The 21,136-nt window shown below is 37.7% G+C and overlaps 2 long non-coding RNA genes across 3 annotated transcripts in view; both read left to right on the top strand.

The window, feature by feature from the left end:
- Nucleotides 1-20,581, top strand: part of LOC141376518 (uncharacterized) — a 38,506-nt gene extending 17,925 nt beyond the window's left edge. For both annotated transcript variants that reach the window (XR_012386956.1, XR_012386957.1), the window contains 2 exons: nucleotides 13,755-13,871; nucleotides 15,320-20,581. This is a non-coding gene — a long non-coding RNA (uncharacterized lncRNA). The remainder of the gene's footprint in view (nucleotides 1-13,754; nucleotides 13,872-15,319) is intronic.
- The window catches only part of LOC141376523 (uncharacterized), a 110,688-nt gene that overhangs the window by 84,667 nt on the left and 4,885 nt on the right, over nucleotides 1-21,136 (top strand). The gene's annotated exons all lie outside the window — the stretch shown is intronic.

Below are 21,136 nucleotides of genomic sequence, written 5' to 3'. Positions count from 1 at the left end.
CTTAATATTCTAATAATTATTGGTATGAAATAAAAATAGACAGCCTACTTTTGACATATATTTAACTGTTCCCAGTGCAACATAAATGTTGTGGGGTCTAAAATCCATCTAAATATCATGATTTAAATGGCAGAAAATATAAAAAAAGTATGTGTGTATGCAGCCCATTTTCGCTAAACAATTGCAGCCCATTTTAGCTGAACTAGCCATTTCTATATAAATTGCCCTTTTTCACAAAAAAAATTACTTTCTTTTTTAAGTTACTTTCTACTTCCTTTATTTATTTATTTATTTTTATTAAACTTGCTTATAGTTTCTTTAGAACCCTTATTGATGATGTCCTTACTGACCCAGTCCATACCCCTTAAAAAGACTAATCAAAAGGATTGTTACATGTCAGAAAGTGCTGAAGCAACATTGCATTATAAGTTATTGTGAGTGGCTGTAAATGTTTAAAGAGATATTATGGTACAACCTTATTTAGCTCTTACTTAACTGGAGCTCTGCTTAGCGTACGGTACAAAATTTGGCCAAATTTGTGTTTGGGAATCAGAAAATATAGAGACAATCTCATTTAAATGTGTCTAAACAATCCATATTATTAACAGAGTTTTGATATATGCTATTTATGGGAGGAAATTTACAAAATGTCTTCATGAAAGATGATATTTTTTTTAATATTCTAATATTATCTGCTGTTTTTAAACATTTGCTGGATAAGTTGGTGGTTCATTCCGCTGTGGCGACCCCTGATGTATAAAGGTATAAGCCGAAAGAAAATTAATAAATGAATGATTACTGGTATAAAATAGCCTACTTTTGGCTCATAACCGACGTGTATTTTGGGCTATTCCCAGTGCACAGTTTTGTGGTCTAAAATCTTTCTAAATATCATTATTTAAATCATTATGGCAGCAAAAAGTGTTGCTGTAATTGCCATAGTTGTTGTATCCAGCCTGGAGCTCTGCTGTTTGCGGTGAAGCTGCAGGAGGAGTGCGCCGTGAGAATGCTCGAGTCTGCGCGGTGACAGCAGCTGATGAGGCGGGAGGATCATGGGAACGCAGCGGGATCATCCATCTGTCTGCGGCGTGGAGCAGCGCCTTCACAGCTGTTTCACCCAGCAAACCGCGTTGCTTATACTCGACGCCCAAACACGACGATGACTATATTAATCAGAGCTCAATTAAATTAGACTAATCCCCCAGACAGATTCATTTGGACGCCGCTAATACGTGGCTTTGTAATGTGACTGACTGTCATGTGAAGGATATTCGGGGTTGCACAGAGCTAAGATCAGACTCCCCCTCGCATCGTGATATGCGAGTCGTGACCGGACATCATTTCCCACATATCAGCCCCCAAAACCCGCCCTGGGCGCCAGACGAGCCCTTTAAAAGTACAAACAAATGAAACCTGCCCGAGCGATAGCTAAAGTGCTTTAATTACAGGGAGTGCACTGATTCTTGAGAAGTGGGACAAAAGAAGCGCACTTTTTAAAAAAAAAAAAGTTTTACTGAGACAAATTGGGTAAAGACTAGATAGGATACAGCTGCAGAAATGCATATCAATATAACATCATTTTTGTGCATAACAATCATTTATATTTTTAGTCTGTGACGGTTGCGTTTAGGGTTGGGTTAGGCATTAAAGATATAATTTATGGGATAATAATAAATAACATAAATAATACTCGTACAACTACTGTTTTTACATTACCGAGACGAAATATAGGTCAAGACTGCATTCTGCACTGTAAAAAATAAATTGTTGAGAAAACATAAAAAAATAAGGCAACTTGATGCAGTAAGAACTTTGAGTTGTCTCAACAACTGTTTTTTAGTTTTTGTTCAGATGGCATAATTTTGTTTATTTATGCAATGTTGATTATTGTATTTTACTAATGAAGATATTCTGGTCACATCAACTGAAGCAACAGTTACTGCTATTGAGTCAATATTTTTTTCTGTTTAGTGGATGATTTTTTTTTTTTTTGAAATTTTGAAGTAATTAGTTCTAGTTAGCATATGATCCTGTTTTTAATCATTGTACTTAAAAATGAACACAAACTTACTACTTCATCCATTCATTTTCTTTTGGCTTAGTCGCTTTATTCATCAGGGGTCACCACAGCTGAATGAACTGCCAACTTATTCAGCATATGTTTTACAGCATATGCCCTTCCAGCTGCAACCCAGTACTGGCAAACACCCATTCACACTCAGACACCTGTACCTCATGTCTTTGAAGGCGGAAACCAGAGCACCCTGAGAAAACCCACGTGAACACAGGGATGCCAACTGACCCAGCCGGGTCTCGAACCAGCAACCTTCTTGCTGTGAGGCGACTGTGCTACCAACGGCGCCACTGGGTCACCACTCTTTCAAATTATTTAAAAATCAACATTTCTGTTCAACACAAAAATGTTTGTCCACAAAACTCAGTTAAACATCTAGATATTACATTTTAGCGAATATTGTTGACATAACATATATTTTTATGTAATCAATTCGTATTCACAACTCTTAGTATTTATGACAGAAAAAGTACAGTGTGCAAAACAAATGGTGATTTTGTTTTGTAGAGTGTGAGCAGTAAATAAATTTTACAAATATCTTTGTAAAGACCTTTTAAGCAAATGTTTGTAAGGAAAGTAAGTACATTTTAATTAAGATTGGAAGTGTTGGTGATTGTATGGTTGTTAATGGCCAGATTGGGTAGCTACAGTAGACATGAACAAAGGAAAATAAGGACCTTAAAAAAGATTTAAGACCTACAACACAACATTTCAGTAGATTTAAGACTTTTTAAGGCCTAAAATTTTACTTTTGAGATTTAAGACATCTAAAACTTTAAGACTCTGTGGATACCCTATTTAAAGCACCTTACAATGATTTAAAAACAAACAAATTACATTTATATGAGGCGAAAGTAGTAGTATTGTTAGTTTGTTATTCCCAACCTAAAGTGTGACTAATATTATGTATTTTCTCTTATTTCTTTTTTTTTATTATTATTTATTTACTTTTATTATCATTTTTATTAATGGTGAATAAAAGTTCATACTATTGTGTAAAAGAAAATTGATAACAGAATAGCGTGCATGACTGGGTGCAAAGTATCTGGTCTGCTCGTGGACACTTCTGTTTTTAGCATATCATGTGCCACTCTAAAGCCAGAGCTGCACTCTTCCAATTAGCACAGAGGTTGGAATGTGATTCTCGCAGTAAAGTCGTGGCATGATACCAGCAGTCAGTTATGTAAGGCAGCAGTCTTTCTATCATGAGTTGCTCTGGGTTCAAGAATAGCTGCACCCTAAAATCTAATTTACATTTTGTACATTGGATGGGAACAAGCAATAAATTATAGCCTCTGTAGATCTACTGTACATAAATGGCACATTACTGCCTTGCCCCTTGGACTCCTATGTCCTATGGCGCAACACAATTATACAATTGATCGTGATTACTTTAATAAACAGAATTTAAGTCATTTTACACAAATATATACACAAAAGACAGAATAGATAATAGTTATTATTATGATCATCATCATTATTGTTAGAGGTATTCATTTCTATAAAGGAACATTCCACTTGTTTTGGAAATCATTTTACATCTCCCCTTAAAAGTTGAGTTTTACAATTTTTTAATCCATTCGATCTGGGTCTGGAGCATTTTTAGCGTAGTTTAGCATAGACCATTAAATCGGATTAGACCATTAGGGCTGGTTTTTACTTCTGTCATTGCCGTGACACAGGGTGCATTCCTTGCGTGTAGCTGTGTATTTATACTTCTTCATGCTGTTTGTGTTGCTCTGCAATAATAATAATAGTAATACTACTACTACTACTAATACTAATAATAATAATAATAATAATAATAATAATAATACCTTTTATTTTTAGGCGCCTTTCAAAACACTCAAGGGCACCTTACAGCAGACCACAAGAACATCATAAAAATACAAGCAGTAATAATAACAATCAGCATAAAAATAAACCAGCAAATCATTAAAAGCTATCCTAGACCAAAAGGTTTTTATCTGAGATTTAAAATTGGGAATACTGTCCATCTGGCGAATGTGCAAAGGCAGGGAATTCCATAACTCTGGTGCTGTCCAACTAAAAGCCCTGCCACCAAATGACTTCATCTTAAAGTGTGGGACAGATAACAGTTCAGCAAGTTATTGTATAACGATGGTTTGTTCTGTAGACTATCCAAAAAAATAAATAAATGCCTAAAGGGGCTAATAATTTTGTCCTTGAAATGGCTTTTAAAAAATTAAAAACTCCTTTTATTCTAGTCGAAGTAAAACAAATAAGACAAATTTTCCAGCAGAAAAAAATATTATCAGACATACTGTAAAAAATTTCCTTGCTCTGTTAAACATCATTTGGGAAATATTTCAAAGGGGGGCTAATAATTCTGACTTCAACTGTATATATTTTAACTTATATATCATTTTTAACTTATATGTATATAAACATAAATATTATTAATCATTTAATATTAAATATTATTATTATAAATGATAAATATATCACAACCAATGGGTTACTACTGTACAGAAATATCAGCATTCGGTACATACTTTCAGTATCTCCTTTGCTTAAAATGAGCCGATATTATCCTGTTTATATGAAATGAGTCTGCTCCCCAGCAGGTTTGAGCTACCAGACCTGTTGCTATGACAACAACTCTCGAGTTTTGAAGAAGGAAACGATCCTGGATCGTGTCAAATCAATAATAACCAAATGCAGCTCATTGAGTAATCCACGTATGAAGAACAGACCCCTGGTCTGCAGCTCTTAATGTTCGGGTTAAAGTGACTGATGGCTAGGCCAGACAGAATCTGCGGAAATGTTTTGCTATTCCTGCACAGAATTCTGTAAAAACTCTGCGTATTTATGCTGAATGATTTTAGGAGTATCTTAACTAAAACTTAATATATGAAATAAAGAATAATATTGTTTTAACTTTTATTTATTGTCTACAAATTCAATTAGATCCACGTATTTGGTAAACAAAGCAAGTGTCCCAAATAATATATCTACTAAAAGACAGAAAAATAGTACTTTACAAACTGTATTGTAAATAAATCAAATAAAAATTGTAATATAAGTCAAAATTATACGTGAAATTAATTTAAAAACTGAATAAATATCAATTTACACACATTTACACAACTAAATAAATACTCAATGCGGGGCAAAAATCTGCGAATTTCTGCACGCACAGATTCCATGTGGGCCCACTGATGGCTTTAACCTAGTAGTTTCACATTGAAATTGCATCCGATTATTTGTGTGTGTGTGTGTGTGTGTGTGTGATTATGCTTGTTTTAACACTTCAGTTCTCGTTGAGACCAAAACCCAAGGTCACTGGCAAGGTCTTGTAGGAAGTTCACACCTTAAAGCCTCTTTATACTTGATATTTACGGCCGTCGCTCTGCTAGATCAGCATGTGGGGAAGCTTTATTCCTCCTTCCTCCCCGTTTGGGTTTCTGAGAACAGAAAGTGCCTCTTTCCTGTAGGATGAGGAGATCGTAATGAAGTGAAGAGAGAGGTTGTGCATTAGCCTTGGCTATGCCTCCGCTCTCTATTCTTTATGGTGCCTCTGTGGGCTCCGTGCGGCTCATTGTCATGCCGTTCAATGCTGAGTCCTGGCCGGCCGGTTTGTTCTCAGGTCTTTGCCCTCGGCTGTGGGGTCGGCACTGGGACAATGTACCTTTGTCACTTGAGCCATGTTCACTTCCTGCCCCGCAGCCTCACTGTATGACCAGAGCAGAGGCAAATAATTCCCATGCGAAAAATATCTCGCAGCTTCCACTTAACAATAGCGTTAAAATGGCACACAACAGATCGGTGCATGGAGATCATGGTCTGACATCATAAAGGATTAGTGCCAACCGTTCACACCTATGATTTGAGGAGACAAAGAAAGTCATTTGTTTCCATTGAGAGTGTGTGATGAGTGTCTGGAGGGTAGAACAGAGTTATGATTTGATTATATGACTTGTCTCTGCTCACATGCATGAATATAATACAATGTTGAGTCAGAAATCGTCATCAATCAAGTACTTTTATTTTTGGATTTATAATGGTTCATCTTGTTCATGATGTTAAGGCCCTATACACCATGTACAATACCATTATTAAAACAGTCACGCTTTGTTACAACCGGCTCAAAATTGTAACATTAGACCAGGGATGAGTTTTCCAAACAATGACGTAACTCACGGCTGAACTATCATTGTACGATGTATCATTTGGGAAAAGAACGATGTAGTGATGATTGTTTCCCAAAACCCATAGTTTCTCTGTCGCAGATCCATCGTATGAACCATGTTAGTAATAGCGTGAAATGCTCATAATGATGCTCTAAATGGTGTAGAGTAACTACTTCTTTAGAGGAGAACCCCAAAACTTTTTTTTTGCAAATTATATTGTTTTACACATTTTTAAAGGGCCATGAAACCCCCTCGTTTCAGCAGGGTGTTTTCACACCTCTACTTTGGAAAAAGTCAGAAAAGTGGGCGTGTCCAGCTCTGTTTAGGGGGGAGTGTCGGAGGAACTAAAGTGGGATGGTGTGGGAGCGTCTATTTGGGCACGCGCGAGTTTCAGTCAAAATACACACACATGAGAAAGTGATGGTGTTTAACCTACATGGACATCTGTAGTCGAATTATTTGCCAAATTACTAAATGGTGGACTTTAACTGCAGTTTGGCTCTTTCATTCAGGGAATTCATTCATGCCCCTCGTGACAAACGCGATATTTGATTCGAGGAACTGCTCTAAGCGTGTATTTTTCATGCAATGTTTGATACCGCACGGCGAATGAGAGAAAAAAAACTCTGCATTTCCCGGAAACTTAGATGCACACGGCAGGTAGCGTCAGAAAGCCGCGTGTGTTATTCCGGTCACAAACTGCGGTGCTATGTTTGCACTCAGTGCAATAGTTAACTTAATTCGATACGAACAAACTGAATAAACAAAGAGCACTGGTCGCTCACTTACCAAATCTGTAGAGACAGGACAATCACCAGCAACTAGAGCCGCATCATTATGAAGAGAAGACTAACGTTACAAGCGAATCCGGATCTCAGCGTTTGCAGATAAGAACAGCTCTCAGGTAAACAATGTTCCTCCTTAGACATGCAAGTTATTGTTGTCGAGCGTCGCGTACACTGTTAATCCACACGTGATCCAGATAAGCTCTCACAGAGAGAAAATGAAAACAAAACTTGACTGCAGCAAACTATAAAAGCAACACTTCACGCTTGTTTTGCCAACACAACGTGGCGTCTCTGTGGCGTAAACACGGTGACACTAATGAATATTAATGAAGTTGCACAATAGAGCGCGCTGATTGGTTTGAACCAAGCCTTACTCATGCATTAATGCAACACACTGTAAGACGTAATAAGACTCACTCTGGCACAGACGCCCAGTCTGCACGCTGGAATACACGCTATTATGTCATGACCGTGACGCAGCTTCAAAAATTCGTTTCAAACAGGAAGTACGAATTTGCTTGAAATAACGCAAAAACAACCAATTTACACTTTTTAGTGAAATATAGGTGTCCTAATAGTGTTTTTAGCAGTGTGGGACACATATACGACTGTCAACAGCTCAAAAAATGTGTTTTGGTGTTTCGTGACCCTTTAAAAAATCCAATATTAGATTTGGTAAAAACATGCACTCGCTTTCCATATTATTAATTGTAATATATGTAAATGGCCTGTGTTTCCTTTACAAATATATTGAGAACATTTCTATTCTAAAGCATAAAATCACTTACAAAAGTTAACACGTATTCTAAAATTATATATAAATCATATAAATAAATTAATAATGAGACTATTTATTAAGAAATTAAATCTAATATTTATTATTCATTAGGACATTTTTTAAAAATCCTACTTTAATAATAATAATATTAATATTAATGATGATGATGATATTTTTTTTTATTATTCGTTTATTTGTTTTGGCATCTATTGATGTATCCTAATATAGTGAAATAAGTTAAATGTTTTATAGTAATTAATGTGAGACCATTATCAATATTATTTTTTATACAAAACATAGCTGTAGCACAGTTTCAGTGTCATTTTCACCACAACACTGTAATGTCGCTTTAAAAAGTTTGTGTGAAAGATTATTCACCTTATTCTCAGCTGGCAAGTGGGCGCTGCCATTTGAATCTTTTTGTCTCGCGACTTCCGGTCACATTCACTTCCATTCATTTTTTGACGTTAACAACTGCTCGTTACGCTGCTTGATGTTGCAATTTAATATTTTCTTATTATATTATGCTACTTGGTCTGTGTAGTCATGCAAACATTTGTTTGTTGAGCAAGTAGTTTGACCATTTTCTGCCGTTTATTATTCCTAGTCATTTCTCCCATAGGCGACTGAATCGGAAGTTCTAAGACAATCGCGAAAACAGGCTCACTTCCGCATTTTAAAATAAGGTCAATACAGGTGGTTTCTATGAAAATGAACAGTGTCATCTGAGCACATCTTCAAGATGGAGGGAATTATAATTTCTATCAACAACACTTGAAGAAAAATCAAGGTAAATATTGCTTGATAAGGAAATACATCTATTCTACGTCATTTCCAAACATGTTGTACCTAAAAAAAGGTTTTTTTTGAAAACCAAACAAAATTAAGGTAAATAAGAGTGTTTTGTGTAAATGAAAGGCTAGTATCAACTCAAAGCTAATCGGTGAAGCTATTTTTCATTTTTTCACAATAAACTGTTGAAATGTCATTTCCACCACTGTCATTTCCATCACCACACACATTTAAAAAATATTTAAAAAGTTCTCCTCACACATTAAAAGTGTATTCACAATGTTTAAGTTCACGCTCTATTTAATAAACAAATTCAGTTAATTTAATTCCTAATAAGCTCTTAACCAAATAATATCAAATTTTAGTGTGTGACAGGTGTACAGTTTACAGCATACAACTAATTTATTTCATTGCCCGATGTATAATTATATATATATATATATATATATATATATATATATATATATATATATATATATATATATATATATATATATATATATATATATAGTGAAAAGATTGGTTAAACTAGATACAAAAATGATCTTAGACAATGTTCGACTGCCGAAATTTATTTCATTTTGAAATAAAAGCTGTATATCGAGATGTGGTGGAAATAACATTTGTTCAGTTCACGATGGAAAAATTTTTTCTCTTTTTATCTAAGTTTGTTCTCTTACAGATTTTAAAAACAGAAAATAGTTTTAAACTCATGTGGCTATGTTTTTTAATTTTGAACAAGTTTTTTAACTGAACTTCACCAGGCTACAAGTGCTCGTAGTTGAAGAATGGCCCATGCATTCATAAACACTTCTCAAAAAAAAAACCTATACTGTACGTATTTAATTTGCACTTTGCAAACACTTTTATCCAGCATGACATACAGTGCATTTAAGGAAACCATTTTGATCAGTTATTTGTTTGTCAGTTGTTGTTTACAATAAATAAACATGTCATGAAGACACACACAGTAAGTCTCGTATTGTTGATCCAAAAGCATTTGCTTCTCACTTGTATAAATGCAACTGTGTTTGCAATGCATCTGTGTCAGTGTGAACTCATCAGACTGGTCTTTTCCAACTCTGCAGTAGTTACTGGTATTGATACTATGAAGACAATGATAGATCATCCCCCCCCTTATGCACTTGCAGGTGCTCAGAATGCTCCTGCTGCGTTACATTAATCTCCATTGAAGACCAGATCATGTTTCCAAGTAAAGTTTGTGGTTGGTTTATCTAAATGAACTCGAAGACCTTGTGTTGCTCCAGCGGAACGTTCTCTTGTGTCCCTTCCCTGATACTTGTCTTCCAGGAAATCATAGTCAGTTGGCACTTTGCTCTTTAACTCAGCACACGGTGTTTAGAGAGACACTGGGATCCTGTTTAGGGAAAGATAAGGGTGTGTTTACAACTCCTCATGACGGACACATGTGCTGATTTCACTAATCTATGATCCTCAGAGCACATCTGTTAATGGCATTACATGTTAGAGAACGGCAAAACATTCCTTTAGAGTTTTTTTTCTCGCACAACATGTATGCGCAGTTCATTATTTAGTTATAAGTTTAATAACTTTATGCTAATAAGTATGCAGATCACGAGCTCTGTTTTTTAGTGAAAGTGCAAGCAAATGACAACATTGGAGCGACTTTGTACTGACAACACTGAAGCAAACTCATAACTCTGCATCAGACTGTTGTATGCACTTTAGGCTGTGCTCATTTAATGCAGTCTAGATTGTAAATTCCTAGCCACACCCTAGCAACCAGGTACAGCACCCTAGCAACTGCCTCACAGACTTCCATAGTAAACGATTGATATGGCACTATCTCTTCATAAGAACACTGTAGAGCAGTGATGGTGTGGTGTGTTTAAACCCTGGCAACAATCTAGTCATGCCCTAGCAACCATTTAGACTACCCTAGCAACACAAACCTAGAAAGCATATCTTCAAATCTGAATCCCATACAGGCGTGGGGTTTGCTATTGTCATAGGCTGCCAAGGCACTCCCTAGCAACAAAACAGACTACCCTAACAACCATTGCACACGCATTATATCTCTGCCTCAAAACATCTGCCTGCTGAAAAATCCAGCTTAAACCAGCCTAGGCTGGTTGGCTGGTTTTAGCTGGTCGACCAGGCTGGTTTTAGAGGGGTTTTGACCATTTCCAGGCTGGTTTCCAGCCATTTCCAGCCTAGTCTTGGCTGGTCAAGCTGGAAAATGACCAGCTAAAACCAGATAAAACCAGCTTGTACAGCCTGGTTTAGGCTGGACATAGCTGGTTTAGCCTGGACTCCCAGCTTGGCTAGGCTGGTCAAGCTGGTTTTAGCTGGTCATCTCCCAGCCTGACCAGCTAAGACCAGGCTGGAAATGGTTGGAAACCAGCCTGGAAGTGGCCAAAACCCCTCTAAAACCAGGCTGGTCAACCAGCTAAAACCAGCCAACCAGCATAGGCTGGTTTAAGCTGGATTTTTCAGCAGGGCCTAGATACATAGAGTTCGACCTCTATTGATAAACAAGACTTCCAACATGCTACGCATGCTATCCGTAAATAGCTACAAGCTAACTGTGATTAGCTAAGTGTTAATAATTCTACGTGCTAATCATGCTTGTAACATGTTAGCAATATAATAACCTTTTAGCAATGTGCTACTGACATGCTAACAACATGAAAATTGTGGTTAAGTCATGCTAGGCACATGCTAGTAACAAGCTAATCATGTTAGAATTATCCTAGCGACATGCCAATAACCCCTCATAACACCCTGTCTAGCAACACTCAATGGAGATTGGTTTAACGACAATAGTATTTTGTTTGACGTCAGAGTATGATGCGTTTAGCTAGTGTAATCATGTCTTCTGAACTCGAGTGCGCGACCACGAACCGTACTCGAGTCCGCCTTAAAGAGGTGGTCTGGGGTCCGGTAATAAGTGAACCCCCAACAGTACAACAAACTATCTTTTTCATAACATTCATTCGTGTGTCTGTATATCACACTCCTGCTGAAAAATCCAGCTTAAACCAGCCTAGGCTGGTTGGCTTGTTTTAGCTGGTCGACCAGGCTGGTTTTAGAGGGGTTTTGACCATTTCCAGGCTGGTTTCCAGCCATTTCCAGCCTGGTCTTAGCTGGTCAGGCTGGAAAATGACCAGCTAAATCCAGCTAAAACCAGCTTGGTCAGCCTGGTTTAAGCTGGACATAGCTGGTTTTAGCTGGTCATCTCCCAGCCTGACCAGCTAAGACCAGGCTGGAAATGGCTGGAAACCAGCCTGAAAATGGACAAAACCCCTCTAAAACCAGCCTGGTCGACCAGCTAAAACCAGCCAACCAGCCTAGTGACAAGCGGATTTGAGCCAGGGCAAGCACAGTGATAATGTCAGCTTGTCTCCTCCAAAAACAGCTTCTGCAGACCCTGTGTGATGTTCTGAACGCTTATAATATTTTTGCAGCAGACAGTTTGAACACAAACCAACCGAGAAGGTGGAAAGGGGGAACAATCGAACTTGGGTATGGTCCGGGCAATTAAACCAAGTGTAGCACCCTAAATGTTACTTCTTTTGCTTATTTTAAGTAATACACCAGCAAATTGCTGCCACAAAGAAAAAGTGGTCAATGAAGCAATTACAAAACCTGTAACCTTATCAAGAGAGCACTTTAGAATGCATGACTTAACAATGCCGTAAGTCCAGATGATAAATGCAGAGTCTTTTTAAAAAATATTTGTCTATTTTTTTCTGATCTAAAGAGATTTTTTTCCATGCCCTGTTTCAATCTAATCTCAGCTGGAGGAATACTGTATACACAGCTGATAGCGGTTGTGCGTTCTGATGAAAACAGGACATTTTCTGCTCCTGAAAGCGCTTTTGAGATTAACTCTCAAAGCCAAATATCAGATCTGGCCAATTTTCTGATGCACAGTTAGCACTCTGCACTGCCAAATCATCACAGCAACAGACGCACTCAGCTTTTTTGCATGTGTGGGTTGTTGGTCAAGAGGGTGTAACTGTTTATAAGATACGGCCTTTACTAAGTTCAATGCTGATGTGTCAGTACTCATTCGTGGGAATTTTTTGTTTTAAAATATGGTTCGAACAACTCTCAGCCAAAGCCGTGGGTTTCACCGTCTGTAGGGCTGCGTGGGAAAAGAGTAGGGAATGAGGGCGTATGAGACATGAAAAGAAACGCTTAGATGAGAATGAAGACATGAAGAATGCAGAAGAAAAAGAGAAATATGTTTGGGAAAAACTCTGGATGGGGAAAGCTGGAGGCATGAAAGGGACAAGCTGACATGAACAAACCCTCCATAAAAAGTAAAATTTCCACTGGGATTTTTTTTGAAAGATCTGCTTCTGCCTGCATGTTAAAGAATAAACAATGGCAAATTGAACTCAAATGAAACCGAAACAGTTTCCACATATATTTGCCCTGATGTGATTTTCCCTCACGCTGAATGAAAGCAAGCCAACAAGAATTTCCTTCAGCTTAGTCCTTTTTTCATCAGCGGTCTACACAGTGGTATGAACCGCCAACTATACTAGCATTTGCATCACACAGCGGATGCCCTTCCAGCCGCAACCCATTACTGGGAAACACCCATACACTGTCACATTCACACACGCATCCATACGCTAAAGCCAATTTAGTTCATTCAATACACTTATAGCGCATGTCTTTGGACTGTGGGGAAAACCAGAGCACCCGGAGGAAAACACGAGAAGAACATGCACACTACACACACAAATGTCAACTGACCCAGCCAGGATTTTTGACAGTAAGGTAGTTTACATGCATTATTGGGAAACAAACTCCAGTTTAAATTTGTAATATAGAATTCTATTTCAGATGGTTACAGCTTTTCTTATAGTGTAATTTTTTTTGTGTCATTATTTTGGTGGTCAATAAAGGATCCATGTGTGGATTTAAAATGTAAGTCAAGGTTTTGACACCAAACGATTTGCATTTTTGATGTTTTTTATGTTATTTTGACCATACCTGCCAACATTTATCTCTGAATATCCTGGGGACCGGCAGGGAAGAGGGGTGGGTGAGTGCTTGAATGTGTAGACCGCTGATGAATAAAGGACTAAGCTGAAGGAAATTCATGTTGGCTGGCTTTCATTCAGCATGAGGGAAAATTACATCAGGGCAATTATTCTTAACTTCTGCAGCGAGCAAAGCCTCTGAAGCGGCGCCGATGGATCCACAATGCAGTTCGGCAACGCCTGACGTCACCCATTCAAAGTGAATGGGAATCGTTGACGCTGACAACCCCGTGTGAATGGGGCGTAAGTATATTAAAACATCTGTTAATTTCTTTTAGCAAAACACCTAACCAGAAAGTTAGTTAAGGGATCAGATCAATATCAATTTTTAAATCATACTTGCCAACATTTGTCTCCGAAATTCTGGAAGACCAGATTGTCCTACCTCCCATTCAAATAGTAATAAGTACATTTTGATGACGAAATATGCTACCCATAAGATTTTGCTACCAGTGTAAATTTTAACGTGGAGTAGTGTAAAATAATAGCACCATAACCTACCTAATCCCTAACTCCAACCTCAGAACCCTTCAAATACAATGTTGGTTGCATAATCTGATGGGTAGGATAAAATGTCAGAACACCGGGGGACTGTAACAAAAATTTGAGTACCGGGTAGGGGGAGGGTGGATGGCGTTGGGGGGAATTACGGGAGTTTTCCAGGGAAAACTACTTAAACGGGAGAGTGGCAGGAGATGGGTAACTCCCTGGAAAAACGGGACTGTTGGCAAATATGCTCTAAATGTGATTTAGATTGTGAGGAATATAAACGTGTTATGAATGTGACCGAAAAAGTATGCTAGTTCTCACTATAAAACATACCTTGTAGAATTTCTGTGAATTAAATTGGACATCCCAAAAAACTAAAAGTGTTGGCTTTTTATAAAACAAAAATATGATTTGTTTTATGTTACTTAACATTTTTGCATTCATGAGGAAAAAAGCTTTGTTATGGATGTGACAACTGTTCATTAGGAACGTGACAGATGTTACACTGAACAAAAATTATTCAAAGATGATTCCTTGGATTTACAAAATTTTTTTATGTTAAGTGGTTGTAAACAATTTATTTTTGTTGAATTTAAACAAACAAATTAAGTTGAACATTATTACATTTCATTTGTTTGTTTTTTCAGGGCACTTGTGTGACTAAATCAAATATATTGGTTTGAAAATGTTGACAAGAGTATTATTACACTACTGTAGAATAAAAGCCTACACACAACTTTCGTTATTTTGGTGAAAACCTTTTTTTTTTTTCAGGGCAAGGTTGACATTTCAGTGTAAAGCTGGGTTCCATAGAATCGATTAGTGTTGGGACAACTTATGTTAACTTATTTAAAAAATGTAAGTGGATTGAGCATAAAACGTTTACGTTGTTCCAAAAAAACTCAAGAATTATGTTGTTTCAGCTAATTTTACTTAAGTTGTTTGAACAAACAGTAAAGTAATCTTTTGAGTGTTTCATTGAACTGTTCAGACCCATTCAGCAAAAGTAGACTGAATCTAGTGTAGCAAAACACCATTTCAGTTCAAAATAGTGGTTTCGTACATTCAGTTCTGTCACCATGACTCGACGAAAGCAAACTGCTTTTTCTGCTGCTTCATCCATTTGAAGATTCTCCAAATATTTTGTCTGGTGAGTCATACAGCATATGTCTGATGTTTGAATATCATTTCTGTCGTTGCAGAATCGCTTCACTGCCTTGTTTGCCAAAGGTTGACACCAGTGACGTTAAGAATCTGCCCTTTGAGCTGCTACCTGCGTTAATGCCCTGTTTAAGTCACCACTCTCTGTCACAGTGGGCGGAACGAGGCATTATTGTGCGCACGCTTCTCTCACTTTCAGGGAATCCCTCCCTTCTATTTTTAGCCTGTTGCATGGGAATTTGACTGAATGACTGGCAGGCATGATGTTTAGGGACACTGGATTCTCAACCAAAACACCTTACATGTAAATCAACAACACACAAATTTAAACCATACATCATCCGCACGTCATGATTTTGCAAAGTAAGATGCAATCCTGGATTAACAATTATGTTGATAATGGAACATCAGTTTTTTTAATTAATTCATTTATTTTCTTGTCGGCTTAGTCCCTTTATTAATCCGGAGTCGAAACAGCAGAATGAACCGCCAACTTATCCAGCAAGTTTTTACGCAGCGGATGCCCTTCCAGCCTCAACCCATCTCTGGGAAACATCCACACTACAGACAATTTAGCCTACCCATGTCTTTGGACTGTGGGGGAAACCAGAGGAAACCCACGCGAATGCAGGGAGAACATGCAAAACTCCACACAGAAACGCCAACTGAGCCGTGGCTCGACCCAGCGACCCTCTTGCTGTGAGGCGACAGCACTACCTACTGCACCACTGCTTCGCCATCAGTTTTGTTGTAAAATGTAATCCATGCCTATTCCCTACCTCTGAACCCAACCATAAATTATGCCCAAAATCAGAGACGAATAATAGTTACAATAACAATCATGTAGAAGTGCGTAAACCTAACTGTAAGCCTAAACTTAACATAATAGAAAATGCATCCCTTTATTCTGATTGGCTGATTGGCTGATTGGGATGTTGTTCCAGGATCAACATAGATGTTAATCCAGGAAGATGTTCTACTAGGCGAAATCAGGTTGCCGTATATCATTTCTAACAAAACTCATACACAGCCTAGCAAACATATTTAACAATATAAAGCACAGCAGTCAGGTTGTAGTAGATGTTGACAGTCATATATGTCTGCTAAAAACACTATTAGGACACATGTTTCACAAGAAAGTTAAAATTGGTTGTTTTTGCATTATTTTAAGCAAATTCGTTCTTCTGGTTTGAAACTAACTTTTTAAGCTGCGTCACAGTGATTAGATGCTTGCGTGTATTTCAGTGCAGAGACTGGATGTCTGTACGTTTGAGTATATTGTGACGCCTCTGAGTGTGCAGCATTAATTCATGAGAAAGACTTGTCTCAAACCAATTGGCGCGCTCTATTGTGAATAAGGTGCAACTTCGTTAGTATGCATGATCACTTCGAAGACAGTGTTACAGTGTTCAGACGGCAGAGAGATGCCACGTTGTGTTGCCAAAACAAGTGGAAGAACAAGAATTTGGAGACAGGGGTCGTCAATGTTTTGTTTATAAATGTGCTGCAACGAAGGTTTTGCTTTCATTTCCCCGCTATGAGAGCACAGCTGGACTCACGTGTGGATTACAGTGCACGCGACAGAAATAAGTTTGTAAGGACATTTTTTAACCCAAGAGCTTTTCGCATCTGAAAATGGTGAAATCCAGATTTGCCGCTCATCTCCTTTTAATAAAGACACGGCTCCAGTTAGTGTTGATTGTCCTGTCTCTACAGATTTGGTAAGTGTGTGTGATAAGTGCTCTTTGTTTGTTTATTCAGATGGCAAAGTTAGTTCGTATCATCAGCAGTACTCTTTCCTTAGAATTGTAGTATTATAGTACTTGCGAGAACTTAGAAGTCTTTTCCTTTCAGTAATTTAGTCAAAATTAGATTTTGTTACTAAGTTTAATGTACGTTAATATCACTGCAATAATATAGTACAATATTATAGGCGGAAAGATCTGCTGTAAATGCTCCTCTCTGAATGTAAACACGTTAAACTGTTACCGTCGTGTAGGATTTTCGCCGCATTTTGGGACAGGATAGTCTATACACACATGGCTTTCTGACACTACCTACCAAGTGCATCTAAGTTACAGAGCAACGCGGAGGTTTTTTTTTATCCCATTCGCTGTGCAGTATCAAACATTTAATTTAAACTACACTCTTCCAGCAGTTCCTCGCATCCAATTTCTCCTTTGTCATGGGGGGCATGCATGAAAGTGAAAATGCCAAACTGCAGTTAAATTCGACAAATTAAGAATTTGGCAAATAGTTTAATTGCTGATGTCCATGTAAACACAGTCACTGTCTTTCTCCCCTGCGTCTGTTTGTTTTGCCTCTGTGGAAATCAGCATGTGCCCAAACAGAAACTCCTATTTTTATGCAAAATCTTCCCCCTTTTCTGTCCCCTGACACTCCCACCTAAACAGAGTTGGACACACCCACATTCCTGACTTTTAAACTAGAGGTGTAAAACACCCTGCTAAGACAGGGGCGTTTCATGGCTTTTTAACAATAACAGATACACCTTTACAGTGGCCCAGAGAGCAAAACACACTGCAACTTAAGAAAAACACACCAGCAAGTGGAACAACATCTTCATTGGGTTGACAGCACACACGCTGACAATTTTCTATTCTGCAAATTTTCTTTTACACTTTTTCTGTCACCTAACAAACCTGTTGTCAGCAGCTCTAGCAATGCAATCTCACTACAATTCAAAACTCTTATTCAAATATTTTAGTATGATTTAATCATCCCTAATGAGGGGTGGGGTTCTGACATTAATAAAAATAGTTATGTTACCTCGTAAGAACAGGTTGGCTCAGAGGTTGTTATAATGCAAGTTTACATTGGTTCAACATAGTTTCAAAACAGTGATGTGTAATAGTGGAGCGTGTGCAGACAGAGACTACATTGCCCATGATGCTTTACAGAGACACAGCAGATTCCAATGTTCATCACACTGCACTCTCTCCAAAAATAAAAGAGATCTTTTCATAGGAATGAAATAGTATGAATTAGAACAAATAATACATTAAATAGTTCCGTTATGAGACAACGAATACAATAGCAAGACAATAGCAAGATTAATAGCAAATACCCAAAACACCTTACCAGGTTCTGCATTAAAATAAGTACAAATCAAGTTTATAGTGTCATCGTATACCATTAAATTTGTTCATTCATTTTCCTTCAGCTTAGTCCCTTTATTCATCAGGGGTCATTCATGAACTGCCAACTTATCCAGCATGTTTAACACAGCGGATGCTCTTCAAGCTGCAAACCAGTAATGGGAAACACCCATACATGCTTATTAACACGTATACACACTACGGCCTATTTTGTACAATTCACCTGTACTGCGTGTGTTTGGTCTGTGGAGGTAACCGAAACATCCGAAAGAAACCCATGCGAACACGGGAAGAACATGCAAACTCCACACAGAAATGCCAACTAACCCAGCTGGGACTTTAACCAGCAACCTTCTTGCCATGAGGTGACAGTTCTAACCACTGAGCCACCGTGCCACCCCTTAAATTTGTTCTTCTATAATTAATTTTAGATGAAAAAAGTACAGTAGGATTTCCTGTTTTGCTGCCAGTACCAATAAGTGAGCATATTCTGAATTACCTCTTACTCTCTCATGTCCATGTTTGTCTGTTATCTTGTCGGAGACACAGTGATTTATCTCAGCCGAGAAAGAAAAACTGCTGACAGCTCTGGGAAACCCTTCCTTTCTCTTACCCTTCTCACAGCAGCTGGAAAAGAGTGTGTGCGAAACTGAGAGGGGGAGTTCTGTGTGTGTCCGCTGAAATTAATGGCATGTGCAGTGGGAAAGTGCATAATCTGTACATTTAATGCTTGTTGTTCTCATAATGAAACGCACTCTGTACAAATCATGCAAAACTCACATGCCCCGAGTTTGCATAGGTCGGCATGTGATACTCGTGAGGAAAGTATGTGCAGATTCCAGCCTTTCCCTGCAGCACGCGGCTCCCACACCCTGTACTTTTATCCCCATTGGAAAATGGTTTATTCTCTGAGATTTCTGTTGATTGTTACCCACGCGCTTTTCTATTGTGCTGGCATTATAATGCAGTATAATCCTGGAGTGTAATTGATAACATTGTATGTCTCATTGCCTTGCCTTTGATCGCTATTGTGTTCGGCACGTGTCCCAGGAGCCAAGTTTTGACCTTCACACCTCTGGGGTTTAAATCTGTGTCATGTTTTTAAATATCCCAATGCCTAGTTCAAATGAGTTCATTTGATTGTGCTCACTGGTTTAAAGTACTAAATTACAGTACAAATAGTCTAAATACTGTAACGGAGTAGTTTGCCTCAGGAACTGTACTTGACTAAGTCGTTTTAAATATGTTTTACTTGAGTACATATTCAGTATTTTTGCTCCATTATTTTCATTGAATCTGCCGTCGCTACCTTATTTTTTCCCGTCTAAGGTAATTGGCTAAGTAGAATAATCAGTTCCTTGATTGCAGTCGAATCAAATCACAAATACAAAAAAACGAATTAGAAAGACAGACCGACCTAGACACAGACTGGACTGATGAAGGAACAGAAGATGAAGGGCAGCTGCTTTATGCCTGCCAATTGGTCTTAAACAATAACCAAGCGAAGTTCAGGAGCATGTGATATGATTGATTGCAGCTGGTCTCTTAACCCCAATCATCAATAAACCAATCAGATCAATCCAAGCCTACAATAAATAGCCCATTTTCACCTTACTTCCCTTATCTTTGTTTTTGAAGAATCCCCCGTCCACCCCATCTCCTCATTTTCCTCCGTTACCAGGGGGAGCTCTCGAGACCTACCTGATCTCAGACCTGCTTTTCATACTAAATGACCAGGCGGGAGGTAATCATCTCCAAGCTCAGGGTTCTCTCCCGGGACAGCATGCCAAACCTGCTATTCGTATCAAGCAATATCTAAGTGTGAGCTCTTAAAATGCTCTACAGAATGTTACGTTTTCAAACACATGTATACAAATCGCATGTGTTCTATCATTGCTCCACAAGCTTGGTTTGCGACACTAACTAGACACTCATAGCTTGTTAGTCAATGTTTTAACATCAGAGCTACATTTTTTCATCGAAATACATCTCTTGGCATGTAAACGCATCAACCTTAAGTTACATTTTCAATTTGCATGGTATAAGGTGGAATCATTTTCACAGCATAACACTCACTGCTCAGTACTCTTGAGTACTTTTAGAAGGTCTACTGTTTACCTATACTTTAAGCAGGGTTTTTGCAGGTTTCATTAAGTTAAAGACTATTAAAGACATTTTAAGACCATTCTGAGTGAAATTTTTTAATTATACAGGGCTAAATGTTAAGGATTTTTGTCAAATATCCCCGTTAAAAAAGTTATACGCTAATCCTATCAAAAAATTATCAATTAATTCAATACATTTTATTTTATAATAATAACAATTTTGTTTGAATATTTTTAAATCATTTTTAATAATAATAATATTTTTTAAATATTTTTTTAATAATTAATTTTCAAATATATCCAGTAACAAACCCTATAACCCTTACCAGGAATAGAACAATTCATAGCTGCTAATTGTTTCAATCTATAATAATATCAATTTAATAAAAAAAAATATAGTTCAGGTCAGTATGCTCAGCAGCAATCAAATGCTATTTTTAAATAGAAAGTTAAAAGTTTCATTAAGTTTGAAATTGTTGGTGATTGTAATGGCCAGATTGGGTAGCTAAACATGAACAAAGGAAAATTAAGACATGTTAAAAAAAAAAGGTTTAAGACCTACAACACAATATTTCAGTAGATTTAGGAGTTTTTAAGGCCTAACATTTAGCTTTTGAGATTTTAGACATTTTAA

The sequence above is a fragment of the Danio rerio genome, chromosome 11 (genome assembly GCF_049306965.1).
Source record: "Danio rerio strain Tuebingen ecotype United States chromosome 11, GRCz12tu, whole genome shotgun sequence".
Classification (NCBI taxonomy): domain Eukaryota; kingdom Metazoa; phylum Chordata; class Actinopteri; order Cypriniformes; family Danionidae; genus Danio; species Danio rerio.
This window is presented reverse-complemented; position numbering and strand designations above follow the sequence as displayed.